The sequence below is a fragment of the Vulpes lagopus genome, chromosome 1 (genome assembly GCF_018345385.1).
Source record: "Vulpes lagopus strain Blue_001 chromosome 1, ASM1834538v1, whole genome shotgun sequence".
In the NCBI taxonomy this organism is placed as follows: Eukaryota; Metazoa; Chordata; class Mammalia; order Carnivora; family Canidae; genus Vulpes; species Vulpes lagopus.
Window position 1 is genome coordinate 127,864,057 of NC_054824.1, and position 12,935 is coordinate 127,876,991.

Here is a 12,935-nt window from a genome sequence, read left to right on the forward strand (position 1 = left end):
GTCCACATGCATAGGTGACCCTCAGGGCAAATCTATCTGGGGGTGGTGTAGGGCCCAGAATGGAACCCAAAAAGTAAAGGAATCACAGACTTCCTGAGAAAAGAAAAGAAAAAAGAATAAAGGACATTTCTAGTTACTTTAGAGGTGTGGGTACAGAGGGAAACAACTGATAACCACAGTAAAATGAGTACAATTAGAGCATTTACCTCCCAGAGTTGTTGCAAAATTAAAGGACTTGAAAGGCATGCAGAGCGTGCTGGGCTGGCTCAGTCAGTTAAGCATTTGCCTTCAGCTCAGGTCATGATCCTGGGGTCCTGGGATTGAGTCTGAGCAGGGATCCTGATGTGGGGACTCTGCTTCTCCCTCTGTCCTTCCCCTCTGCTCATGCTCCCTCTCTCTCTCTCTCTGCCTCAAATAAATAAATAAAATACTTTTTTTAAAGGAAGAAAGAAAGACCTCTAGAATAAAATCTGGCATGTGCTAAGCATTCCCTAAGTGTTAGTTTGGTATCCCTCCTGGGCTACTTTACCTCTACAACCCCCTCGTACCCCCACCCAACCTCATCTCTACCGCAGCTCCCTGGTTCCTGTTCTTCCAGGACCCACCTCAGATCCAGGTCTAGGGCTAACCCCCAGGGTCAAGTCACTCACCGACTCAAACTCTTCAACCACCATCCCCTCAACATGACCCCCAGACTTTGCTCCAAATGGATCAGGTATGCAATACCAAGATGAGATGCCACAACGTGCTGCTGTGTACTTTCTGAAAATTTAGACCATTTTTTTCCTAAAAAGAATCCTTTTATGTAATGGGAGAAATGTTTTTAAAATGTTGTTTTTTGTCCAGTAAATCAAATTTTCATTTTGTCAATGCTGCCCATATTTCTTTGAAGTTCTCTTTTTAAAACTGGCCTGAATAAAGCATGGAGTACTAATCAAACTCAATTTCCATGCCATTTCAAAGTATATTTTTGAACTAATTAGAGTGTGAAATAAATTATAAATCAATTCTTATTACAGTACTTTTGACTTAATAGACCCTCCATAAAAACAAGGCAGTGAAAGAATTTTGAGGCAGTTGTGTTGAACATGATCAGAGATGGTTCATGACACCTGCTCCACCTTTACTAGATGCCACTTGTATATGGCCCCCAGAAGTGCTATGAACAAAATTACAAAAGTAATTTTGCAGTAAAACTGCAAAACTTTCATTTGTTTGCCCTACTAACTCATTTGACAAGTATTTATTGACAACCTATTATGTCTCAGGCATTGTTCTTGGCATTGGGAATGCTCTGGTGAGCAAGACAGGGGCCATGCTCAAGGGAAACACATAGGGAAAAATAAAATAACCCAGTAGGATAAAAAGTACCATCTGAGATAAACATCCTGCTGACTCTTTTGTAAAAGGAAAAGAGAAGGTTAATCTCAAGTTAAGTACAAAAAGATATATATACAGCACTCTACAAAGATGAAAAAATCACCAATATAAACATAATTTATTAAATCCGTTCATGGATTATGAACTGTTACCCTCTTCCTCAAAGGACCTAAAGACAAGAGATGCATTGCTTTGTGAGATAGTCTAGCCTGGAGCATACTTGCTCTTGGCTTCTTTGACAGTGTGTCCTGTTTCCTCTTCCCTTGCTGGCTGTGCTTACACACTCTCGTTGGCTAGCTCCTGCTCTGACTCCTAAATATCGACACACAAACATACCTGCATTTTTCAGACCTTTGCACTCAGGCCCTTTCTATCACAGGTGCTTTGTACATGCTCTTTCCTCTACCTGGAACTTTCTTCCATCTCGCTAGGCTGGTTACCTCCTGTCCATCCTACAAATATTACCTTTTATTTTACCTCTCTTCTACAAGGTCAAACTCTCTGTATGAAGTCAAGCCTTCCTCACTAAACAGCAACTCTCATTTAGAGTACTTGTCACAATTACAACATTAAGTTTGTTTGAATCATTATTTGACTAATGTTTGTTTCTCATCAAAGACTCCACGGTTTCATGATTTCAGTGACTTGCTTTTTCTCACTCAACCTTCCGTCTCCAGCTCTATCCATCATGAATCCTGACCCATAGACACCTAATGATTTTTGAATGAGCGAGTAAATGAATGAATAAATGAGTAATGCCTGAGCACTTTTTTGATCAATAGTTCTTTGTTTTTTCATTCTCTATTTTTAATATTTATTGGCCTATAAAAATGATGTCTTGGATCAAATTTAGCAAGGTGAGAGTTCCTAATCTGATCTCATATATTATGGACATGTATTAGAATATTTGTTAACATGTGAGATGGACTTATCAAGAATTTCTAGTTTTTTGTTGTTTTGTTTTGTTTTGTTTTGCACAAGAACAAATAAGCTAATGAATTTTAACTTAGAACTCAGAAAGAGACCAATGCATAACCGGGAACTTAATATCTGATAAAATGGGGACAGCACATACTATTGAGAAGAGGAGAGATTATTTAGTGGTGACATTAGGAAAACTGAATTGTTATTGGAGAAAAACATAATTGATTCCCTACTAAATACCACATACAAAGTGGCCTCCAGGTGGGTTAAACTTTCCTGTGGTGACAAAGACACAAAATCCATGGAAAATGGATATAGGAGAATATCTATGTGATGCAGAGGTAGAGAAAGATTTTTGAAATGATACTCCAAAAACATGTATCATATGAGAATAGTAATAAAATAAGATAAATTCAATTACATTAAAGTCAGGCTTTCTATTCAACAAAGGACACCATGAATAAAGTTAAGTTCCCGATGACAGAATGGGAAAGATATTAATTATGATTAAAACCAACAAGGGAGTGATGTCTAGAACATGCAAGGAACTCCCACACATCGATGGGAACATGACAGAAACCTCAATAGAAAAACAATGGGCAGATATGGCCAGGCATTTTACAATAGGAGAATCTCAAAGCCTGCAAAGTATATTTTTAAAAATTAGGGAATCCATGTTAAAATCATAAAATATTCCTTTACACCTGTTGAACTGACAAAGTCAGAAGCTGATTGTCCCTTATCAAAGTTACTACCCAATTAAATTGAACTCTCCAGCTTCCCAGCGACTGCATACTCACCACCGAATGTGGCTGAAGATGAACTCATACACAATTCAAGAGTTTCACGTTAAGGTCGTGATCAGTGTCTTAAGCTGCAGTTAATATTGCCCACAGCCTTACCCTACCTGCCTTGTCCACCCACTCCCCCATTTTCCTTGGCAATTTTTTTTCAAAACCTCCTTTTCTCTACTCCAACCTCCTAGATACCCCCTCGATTCTCACTTTTTATTCTGACTTAGTTTTCCATGTCACAGAGAAAAAAGGAACTGTCAAGAACTTCTGCGAGCTGCCCCACACCCACCACCTGCCTGCATCTGTACCATCCACGTGGCCTTTTCTTCTGTGCTATGGATGAACTAGCTCTGTTCACAGCTAAGGTCACCTTCCCCCTCTGTGCATTCATTCCCATCACCTCCCACCTACTCAAGGGCTTTGTCGGCGTAGTTCTGCTCCTTGTCTCCAACATCACCAATTTAATCCATCACTATATAAACTAAACTAATCAAAAATAAAAACAAAAACAGCAGCAACAACAACCAAAATACCAGAAATCCCTACCTTCCAACGTCCTATCTCTCCATCCAGCTAACATGCCCCATTTCTCAGCTCTTCTTTTACAGAAAAGAACTCTAGGAAAAGATGTTTTATGTTCACTGTCTTCAATTTCTTTCCTCGTTCTCTCTTGCACTCTTTCTAATCAGATTTTCTCACTTATTGTTTCACTAAAAGTGTTTTGACAAAGAGTTGCAGAAACTTCATGTTGCTCTAAGAGACCTTTTCAGCTTCACATTATTGTCTTAATTGCGGAGAGTTTGCACACTGTCTTTGAAACACATTGTTCACTTGTTTCTCTTTTCCCTTCTGTGCCTCACTGATTGATTCTTCCTCCCCTCCATGATCTCTAATGATCAAGTGCCCCAGGACTCGGTGATCTGACCTTCTGGTTCCATCCCTGCTCACTTCCTCATTGATCTCACCAAGGTTGCTGACTGGGAACACCATCTCCATGCTGACTGGCAAACTGAAATCTCTCTACCCCACCTTTCCCTGAAACTCCCAGCTCCAGCTGTCCATGTGACATTTTAGTGTAAATGTCCAGAGGCACTGCAAAGTTAATCTTTCCAATTCTAAGTCCCTCTTCTCCCCCATTGACGATGCCCACCGCTCAGTCCCTTCTCTTTCAATAAATGGCAACTGCATCCTTCAACTTGTTTCCATCAAAACTTCTTACAGACTTCCTCTTTTTCTCTTCTACTCGAAATCCATTCCTTCCATAAATCCTATGAAATCTACCTTTAAAACATACTTAGAATCCCCCTTTTCCCACCATGTCCATCACATCCAGATCACTGTTGTCTCCCACCCAGGTTACTGGAAAAAAAAAATCACCTAATTGGTCTTTCTGCTTCCAGGATGCCTCACTTCAGTCTGCTTTCAATCCAGCAGCCAGACTGTCACTGGGGATAAATAGGTCAGATCATGACATTTCTCTACCCAAACTCCTCCACAATGATTGCAAAGGTAAAAGATTAAAAAAAAAAAAAATTCCTCAAAGGCTTCTCATCTTGTTTAGATCAAATCCAGAGTTTGGCCAGTGGTCCACAGGACCTTACACATTCCACACACAACACTCCTCCCTCAGATGGCCACATTATTCCCTCTCTCACCTCCTTCAGCTTCTGACTCTCATGCTCCCTTCTCCTTGAGGCCTTCCCAGTTCACATTACTGGAATTCAAACCTCTGATTACTTTCTATGTATTTTAACTAAGAGCCTGGTAAGTTCACTGTGGCTCCTTCCCCTGGCAGGTTTTGTCTCCTGCACTGTGAGATGGTGGAAACGACTTTTGGTTTATCAGAGCATTTTGCTTTTGTTAGCTTCCTGTCCCATGTAGGTTTAGAACTCAGCAAATGTCCCCAAGGGAAAATCAGAGGTATGTGCAATCCCTTGAGTGTCACTGTCACTCTAGCCCTACCCAGTTGCTAAAAGCTCCCCATTTCTCTCTTCCCATGCAGTGGCCTTCTGCTTTGACAAAGCCTGGGTTCTTAGCAGCTAGCTAGTGTCCAGTAGCTTCAAATGCTCCCTGGGGAAAAAGCTAAGTTTTCTTATGGAAGATAAACTCCTCATTCCCTGGTAATCAGCTTCTGTTGCTCTTGTTGATTCTGCAACTTTCTGATATCTCAAAACAGATACCTTTTTAATTTATCTGGCTGGTCTTGGTGGGAGCTTTGGTCTCCCACAAACCACTCCGTCCTACCATCTGTCTCTCATATTTTACTTATTTTGCTTTCTTGGTCTATTTCTGTCTATTAGAATGGCATTTTCATGAGGTTTTAAAGTGCTCTCCACTTTCAGTTGCTACAGCTGTGCCTGTCACAATGTGGGCCCTTGGTAAATATTGGTTGAACAAATATAATATGCTATCAAATGACCTGTAATCCATTGACTAATTATTAAAAGATTATGATGTTACTTTGAGATAAACATATGTAAAATATCAGCTATAAGCAAACCTTAAATTTACACTCAGGCATCTGAGAAGTCATACTATATAGAGGCTATTATCCTTCAACACAACTGATAATGTAGGCATGAGAGATTTATGTAATTTCCAGTTGCAGAAAGCATATGAAAAACATTAATGAACATAGTGGTCAGAAACATGAGGGTCAAATAAAAAATAACAAGTCCTGGGATTCTTAACTATAAGCATTGGTTTGCAACAAAGCTGTATTCCATATAAACAACTCTATGGAGCTTGCTCCAGAGACAGTAACAGCAGGAATTAATGTATTTAACTATGGTTGAGTTTTTCATCTAATCAGTTTTGGGGAAGCCAACTAGTAAATATTGGGTAGATATAGAGATAGCTAGATGAACAGATAGATAGGCAGATAGAGCTATAGATATAGATAACTATCCTGATGATGATTAAAGTGTGACTATCAGGGGCTACGAGGTAGGGGAGAGATGGAGATGCCAGTCAAAGGGTACAAGCCTTCAGTTATGAAATGAATAAGGCTTGGAGATCTAATGTACAGCCTAGTGATGATAGTTAATAACACTGTATTGTGTATTTGCAATTTGCTAAGCAGGTAGACCTTAAAGTATTCTTACCATACCTATAAAACCAAACAAGGTGCCTCTAAAAATTGATGGATTTGTCAATTAACCTGATTCTGGTAATTAAAGTATATGTATAGTAAATCACATTGTATATATAAATTTTATTTGCCAGTTATACCTCAATAAAACTGAAGAGCAAAACCAAAAACAAATGCCATCATCCCCCCAACATTTGTCTGGCCAATGACTGTACCAGCACTCCTAGCCACCCACATCAGGTCCAGCCTCAGCCAAATGGGAACATGGTCAGACACAAACCTGCTCAAGAACTTCTCTAGCCTTCTCAATAGGTATTCTTATTATGCTGCAACCATCTTTAAAATTTTTCTCTTCCTTCTCAATGTTCTATGTTCAGTTTCTAGCTGCTCTCTGAAAATTTGAATATAACTTTTTCTTTTTTTCTACTTCTCAACAACTATCACCATAAATTAAAATAAACTACCTCCTCATTCTTTGAGCTCTTCTTTTTTTCTTTCTTTTTTTATAACACATTTCTTGAGACATAATTCACAACCTTCTTTCTCACATTCATCTTACTTCACTCAATAGTAATCCTCACTAGCATGTTGCTGGTTGGCTTGATTTTCACAACAAATCCTAGCGTGTAGAGGATGAAAGGGTACTGGAAAGGAGGCAAGAAAGAGGTGTTAAGGGGGAAATGCTTAAGTGGTCCTGGATGAGCAGAAGAAAGACAAGAAGTTTTGAATATTTGTACAGATAAAAAAAAATATTTGCACCACTAGTTACTTAGATAGAAAGCTAATTTAAAAAGTGGCCCCTGCCCTAAATGAACACCCAATATTTAGGGATGGATAACCTGGATATTAAGTAATAAAAGGTGGGAGGTGGAGGTGGGGAGCATCAATTATGTCCTTTCCAACTTTGAGACAGGACATACCTCCTTGGAATTCCCACAGATACTTAAAGTTTAAAATGTCTCAAACCAAAGCCATTGTCTTTCCATAACAAAAACCACTTTGCTTTTCTCTTCCTTGTAGTCAATGGTTTCATGATCCTCCCACTTACTCAAGAAAGAAACCAGGGAGTCATCCTAGACAGTGTCTCTGCCTCATACTCACATCCATCAGTCTTCAGGTTAATTACTGTATTTGATTCCTCATCTCTCATGTAGACCACCTTCATTGGTCTTCCAGCTCTACAAGCCTTCCAATCCATCCTCTGTAACAGTGGTTTTCAAATTGTGTTTTTGGGAACTCCAGTCATTCTTGTTTTTTGTTTGTTTTGTTTTGCTTTTGGTTGTTTTGGGAATCCTTATTTCCACCCTAACTAGAGTGCCTCTTTCCACCTTGCTCATGGAGTCTTCCCTAACTGTAGGGAATAGCACTTCCAGGTCTTCTGTGTGCATACAGGCTTTGACATGTGCCTCTGTTATCTGTAATCTGACCCAAGTGTTGTAATTACTTGATTTATAAATCTGTTTCCTCTGGGCGTGCATTAATTTTCTATTCTTCATATGCCCAGATAATTGCAGTTTGATAGATATTTGGACAAAGAGTGGACGATACCGGTAGTAACAAAGATAAGGAGAGCAGCAAAGTGCTCGTTTGTGAAGGCACTAAATAATTTGCTTTTGATGATACAGAGTTTGATATTTCTGTGAGTCAGAGCTGGAAATAATTAGTAAGGAATGTGGATGTGGAATTCAAGAGACATCCAATCTGGAGATGCAAACTTGATTATTATCAATATACGCATAACTAGCACAATTCCAAATGGAAATAATTCATCTACTTAACCCATAGATTCTGGTGCAGAGAGAATTCCTCTGAAGTAAGAAAGACTATGTTTTGTCATCCTCCTACCCACAGAAATTTACCAGCTGACGATTAAAATTTACATTTCAATGAGCAACTTAGATTCACAGGAAGCATAATTTTCTTTTAGAACTAAGAAGTAAAAAACTTTTTTTTTTCCATTGCATTACTGATATTGAGAGCCATTCGAAGAGAAATGTTCAGGATGGAATCATTAGTCAGACTCACATTTCAATTTTGGCTCCTGGAAACCTAGCTAGCAATCTGAGCTTGTTTGAGTCAACTAACTTTTCTCAACCTCAGTTTTCTTATTAGTAAATAGGAATAATGATATATAAATTGGAAGTATGCTGTAAATAGTTTCAATGAAATAATATTTGTGAAAAGAGCATTCTGGAATGCTTGCACATAGTAGGCACTTAATAAATTTCTTCAAAAAACATTTATTCAGTTCTCTTTAAGGTGTTGTGCACTGTTCTGGTGGAGCTTACACTCAAATGCAGGGAGAGGAGAGAAAACAATAAACAATGAACACAGGGAAGAAGTAAATGATCTAGTATGTCAGACGGCAACACAATTCATTTTGTATTGAAACTCATATAGTGCAAGTAGCTACAAACTTCAATGCCTGCAGGGGTCAGGAAAGAAATTAAAATAAGTCAGTCATGTTGGTTGAAACAAAGCAGCCCTTTTTAATTATTTTGAAATTATTTTGAAAAAGATAGAAGTCCAAAAAAATCTTGTTTCTTTTCTCTTCTTAAATATACCTTCAGAAAATAATAGTACAGTGCTTGCTTCAGCAGCACATGTACTAAAATTGGAACGATGCAGAGAAGATTAACATGGCCCTGCAGAGGGATGACAGGCAAATTCATGAAGCGTTCCATATTTTAAAAGAAAGAAAGAGAGAGGGAGGGTGGGAGAGAGGGAGAAGAAAGAAAAGTCTAAGTGTCCTAATAAATGGTAGGCAAAGCCTTCCTATCATGAATGGCAAGTTTCAGAGGGCACTGGCGTTGGCAGAGGGCACCAGGAATGCCACTTTCCCTTCCAGCCAATTGGAATATAGACTCAGTGTCACCAGAATTGCCAGTTTTTTTTAAAAGAAGTCACAAATTTACATTTTGGGTAAGAATGGAATTGATTGGAATATAGTAATGTATTTATTGGAATACAGTAATGTATTTGGAATACATTGGAATATAGTAATGTATTTATAATTATTTTCAAAACATTTGCTAGCTATATCTTGGCCTGCAGATGTAATCAAGGTTTAATCTCTAAAAAACTTTTAGCTTGGGCAGCCCGGGTGGCGCAGCGGTTTAACGCCGCCTGCAGCCCAGGGTGTGATTCTGGAGACTAGGGATAGAGTCCCAAGTTGGGCTCCCTGCATGGGGCTTGCTTCTCCCCTCTGCCTGCCTCTCTCTCTCTCTGAATGAATAAATAAATAAATCTTAAAAAAAAATACTTTTAGCTTTACTTATGTGATTTTTTTAAAATAAGTTTTTGTTCTGCAGTATTTTGTAAAACTTGGCAATTGAAAGAGTGCATCTCTCCACTATACAGTCCCTTAACGATTATATAAGGAATAAACATTTCGCTAAGAATCATATTGATCTGAGGCAGAGTAACATTGGTTAAAAATAAGAACCAATATTCCTCCTGCACATTTGTCCCCAGATTACCTCATGTCATTATTAAGCATCTTCCTTAGTTACTGTGCCCTGATTTTGCTCAGCTGAAAAATCACTTTTCTTACTTTCTTTCAGATGGGGATGAACATGTGACTAAGTTCTCCCAAGTATATGAGAAGTTGTTGGAGAGAGCTTCTGGAAATGTGCCCTAAAAAACAGTCTATTTTCCTGTTATAGACACAGATGTGATGGCTGGAGCTGCATTATGCATTTTGTGACTGGGAAGCAATTTGTACAAAAAGGTGGTTGGGCAGAAAAGTAAAGGTTCCTGGGACATTAAGAAGCATCCACACAGAAGAAAAAAAAAACCCACAAAACAACAAAAAAGTCCCAAACCCCAAAATTTATACTTCACATGACAAAAAGAATACAGAGAATAAAGAGTACATGATGAAAACATTTCTTTCTCATAAGAAAACAAGTCCTACTTGTAAAATGTAACCATTAATCAAAGCATTTTTATGTAACCTACCAAAAATCTTCTGAACAATTTCAAGTATTTTATGAGATATTCTATTCCTCCATAATTTATCCTGAATATATGTACTAAAAAATTGTTTAATTTGAATGAAAGTTATACAGTAGTAAACATGTTTAATTTTTCATTGTTTTAAATCAGTGAGTTTAGAATATTTTCATTTGTTCAAATGAAATTTAATTGTCCTTTCTTCTGTGAATGATCTGTTTATATTCTTTACCTATTTTACTAATGATTTATTATTTTCATGTCATCTTATGAAATTCATTAGTATATTACTAACAGTAATATATTGTCTCTCACAAATGCTTTTTTTTCCCCTAATTTTCTTGTTTTTTTACTTAGTTTCAGGTATCTATTCCTCTGGAAAAATGTTTAGACTTAATGGATTCAAATCTGTAAAGTTTTCCTGTCACGGCAATTCTAAAACAAATGTTTTAAAAACAGTAAAAAATTTTTAAAAAGAAGCATCCATACAAGTCCAAGATTTTGAGCTTGTTTTACATTAGTGAAAATAAACTTTTATATTGTCTAAGCCACTTTATTTCTGTTACCAAGTGCTGCTCTAAAGCAAGTCCTAACCAATTCACTAAGATCATTTTTAAAATACATTTTTATATAGGCACTAATGTAAAAAAAGCTGAATTCCAACTGAGTCTATTAGCATATGGAATCATCATTTGTCATATAGCAAAACCATAACATTGTCTTTGTCACATGCGGAAACCTCTGTAATTTCCTGTGTTTGTCAAACACATCTTTACTCATTTTGAGGTCTATTTGAGTTGGCACAAGAACAGTTTTAGATTATAATAGAAATTCATTGGATTAATGGAAAAATAAATTGTATTTACCTACATATTAATTAACTGAAACACGAGAACATGTCTTAGGCTATTAGAATGGAAGAAAATATTGAATCTTTCAGACTTTCTAGGAGGATGCAATGGTAGAAGTAGTACGCAACATTTAAAAATGTGTCTTGGGGCACCTGGGTGGCTCACTGGGTTAAGCGTCTGCCTTCAGCTCAGGTTATGATTCCAGGGTCCTGGGATCTAGCCCATCATCGGGCTCCCTGCTTCTCCTTCTACAACCCCCCCCCCCCATGCTCTCTCTCTAGCTTTTTTCTCTCTCTCTCAATAAATAAAAATTCTAAAGAAATTTTTTTAAAAATGTGTCTTGGGGCACCTGGGTAACTCAATTTGTTAAGTGTTAAGTGTCAATTTGTTAAGTGTTTGTATGCAGCTCTGGGCATAATCTTCGAGTGATGCAATTGAGTCCTGCAGGGGCTCTGCTTTCAGCCCTGAGTCTTCTTGAGATTCTCTCTCCCTCTTCATCTGCCCCTCTCCCCACCCTGATTTTGAGCATGGTTTCTCTCTTTCTAAATAAATAAATAAATAAATAAATAAATAAATAAATAAATAAAACAAAAAGAAAGAAAAAAAAAAGAAAACTCTGAAATGTCTTCAAGACTAAACATTTCTAAAATCTTAGCCCAAAGAAAATGATTTTCCAGTTTATTGAATCATGACTTAGGTGAATTAATTATTTCCACTCAGTCTCTGTTTTCTCCCTATATCAGACAAGATTCAGCTACATTTAATAGAAAATTTAAAATTTCATTGCTTAAACACACAACGATTTTTCGCTTGAGTGAACAAGTCTAGACATGGGAAATCCAGGGCAGGCTTGGAGATTCCACAAAGCTACCAGGGATTCAACCTCCTTCTATCTTTATGCTCTTCCATTCTCAACAAATGGCTGATGGGTTCCAACCTGAAGATCATAAGGTTGTTTGGGCATGGGGTGGGGGTGGGGAGCATCACATCTGTGTTCTAGACATCATGAAATACAATTGGGGGAATCCGGGGTACCTGGATGGCTCAGTCCGTAGAGCATGGGACTCTTGATCTTGGGGTTGTTGAGTCCAAGCCCAACAATGGATGTAGTTTCTCTCTCTCTCTCTCTCTCTCTCTCTCTCTCTCTCTCTCTCTCTCTCTCTCTCTCTCTCTCTCTCTCTCTCTCTCTCTCTCTCTCTCTCTCTCTCTCTCTCTCTCTCTCTCTCTCTCTCTCTCTCTCTCTCTCTCTCTCTCTCTCTCTCTCTCTCTCTCTCTCTCTCTCTCTCTCTCTCTCTCTCTCTCTCTCTCTCTCTCTCTCTCTCTCTCTCTCTCTCTCTCTCTCTCTCTCTCTCTCTCTCTCTCTCTCTCTCTCTCTCTCTCTCTCTCTCTCTCTCTCTCTCTCTCTCTCTCTCTCTCTCTCTCTCTCTCTCTCTCTCTCTCTCTCTCTCTCTCTCTCTCTCTCTCTCTCTCTCTCTCTCTCTCTCTCTCTCTCTCTCTCTCTCTCTCTCTCTCTCTCTCTCTCTCTCTCTCTCTCTCTCTCTCTCTCTCTCTCTCTCTCTCTCTCTCTCTCTCTCTCTCTCTCTCTCTCTCTCTCTCTCTCTCTCTCTCTCTCTCTCTCTCTCTCTCTCTCTCTCTCTCTCTCTCTCTCTCTCTCTCTCTCTCTCTCTCTCTCTCTCTCTCTCTCTCTCTCTCTCTCTCTCTCTCTCTCTCTCTCTCTCTCTCTCTCTCTCTCTCTCTCTCTCTCTCTCTCTCTCTCTCTCTCTCTCTCTCTCTCTCTCTCTCTCTCTCTCTCTCTCTCTCTCTCTCTCTCTCTCTCTCTCTCTCTCTCTCTCTCTCTCTCTCTCTCTCTCTCTCTCTCTCTCTCTCTCTCTCTCTCTCTCTCTCTCTCTCTCTCTCTCTCTCTCTCTCTCTCTCTCTCTCTCTCTCTCTCTCTCTCTCTCT

At 38.6% G+C, this 12,935-nt stretch overlaps 1 non-coding gene across 1 annotated transcript; it reads left to right on the forward strand.

Moving 5' to 3' along the window:
- The first annotated feature begins 8,773 nt into the window (after positions 1–8,773).
- Positions 8,774–8,879, forward strand: LOC121474873. Its single transcript, XR_005983564.1, has one exon. It is a non-coding gene; the product is annotated as a U6 spliceosomal RNA (small nuclear RNA).
- Positions 8,880–12,935: the final 4,056 nt, after the last annotated feature.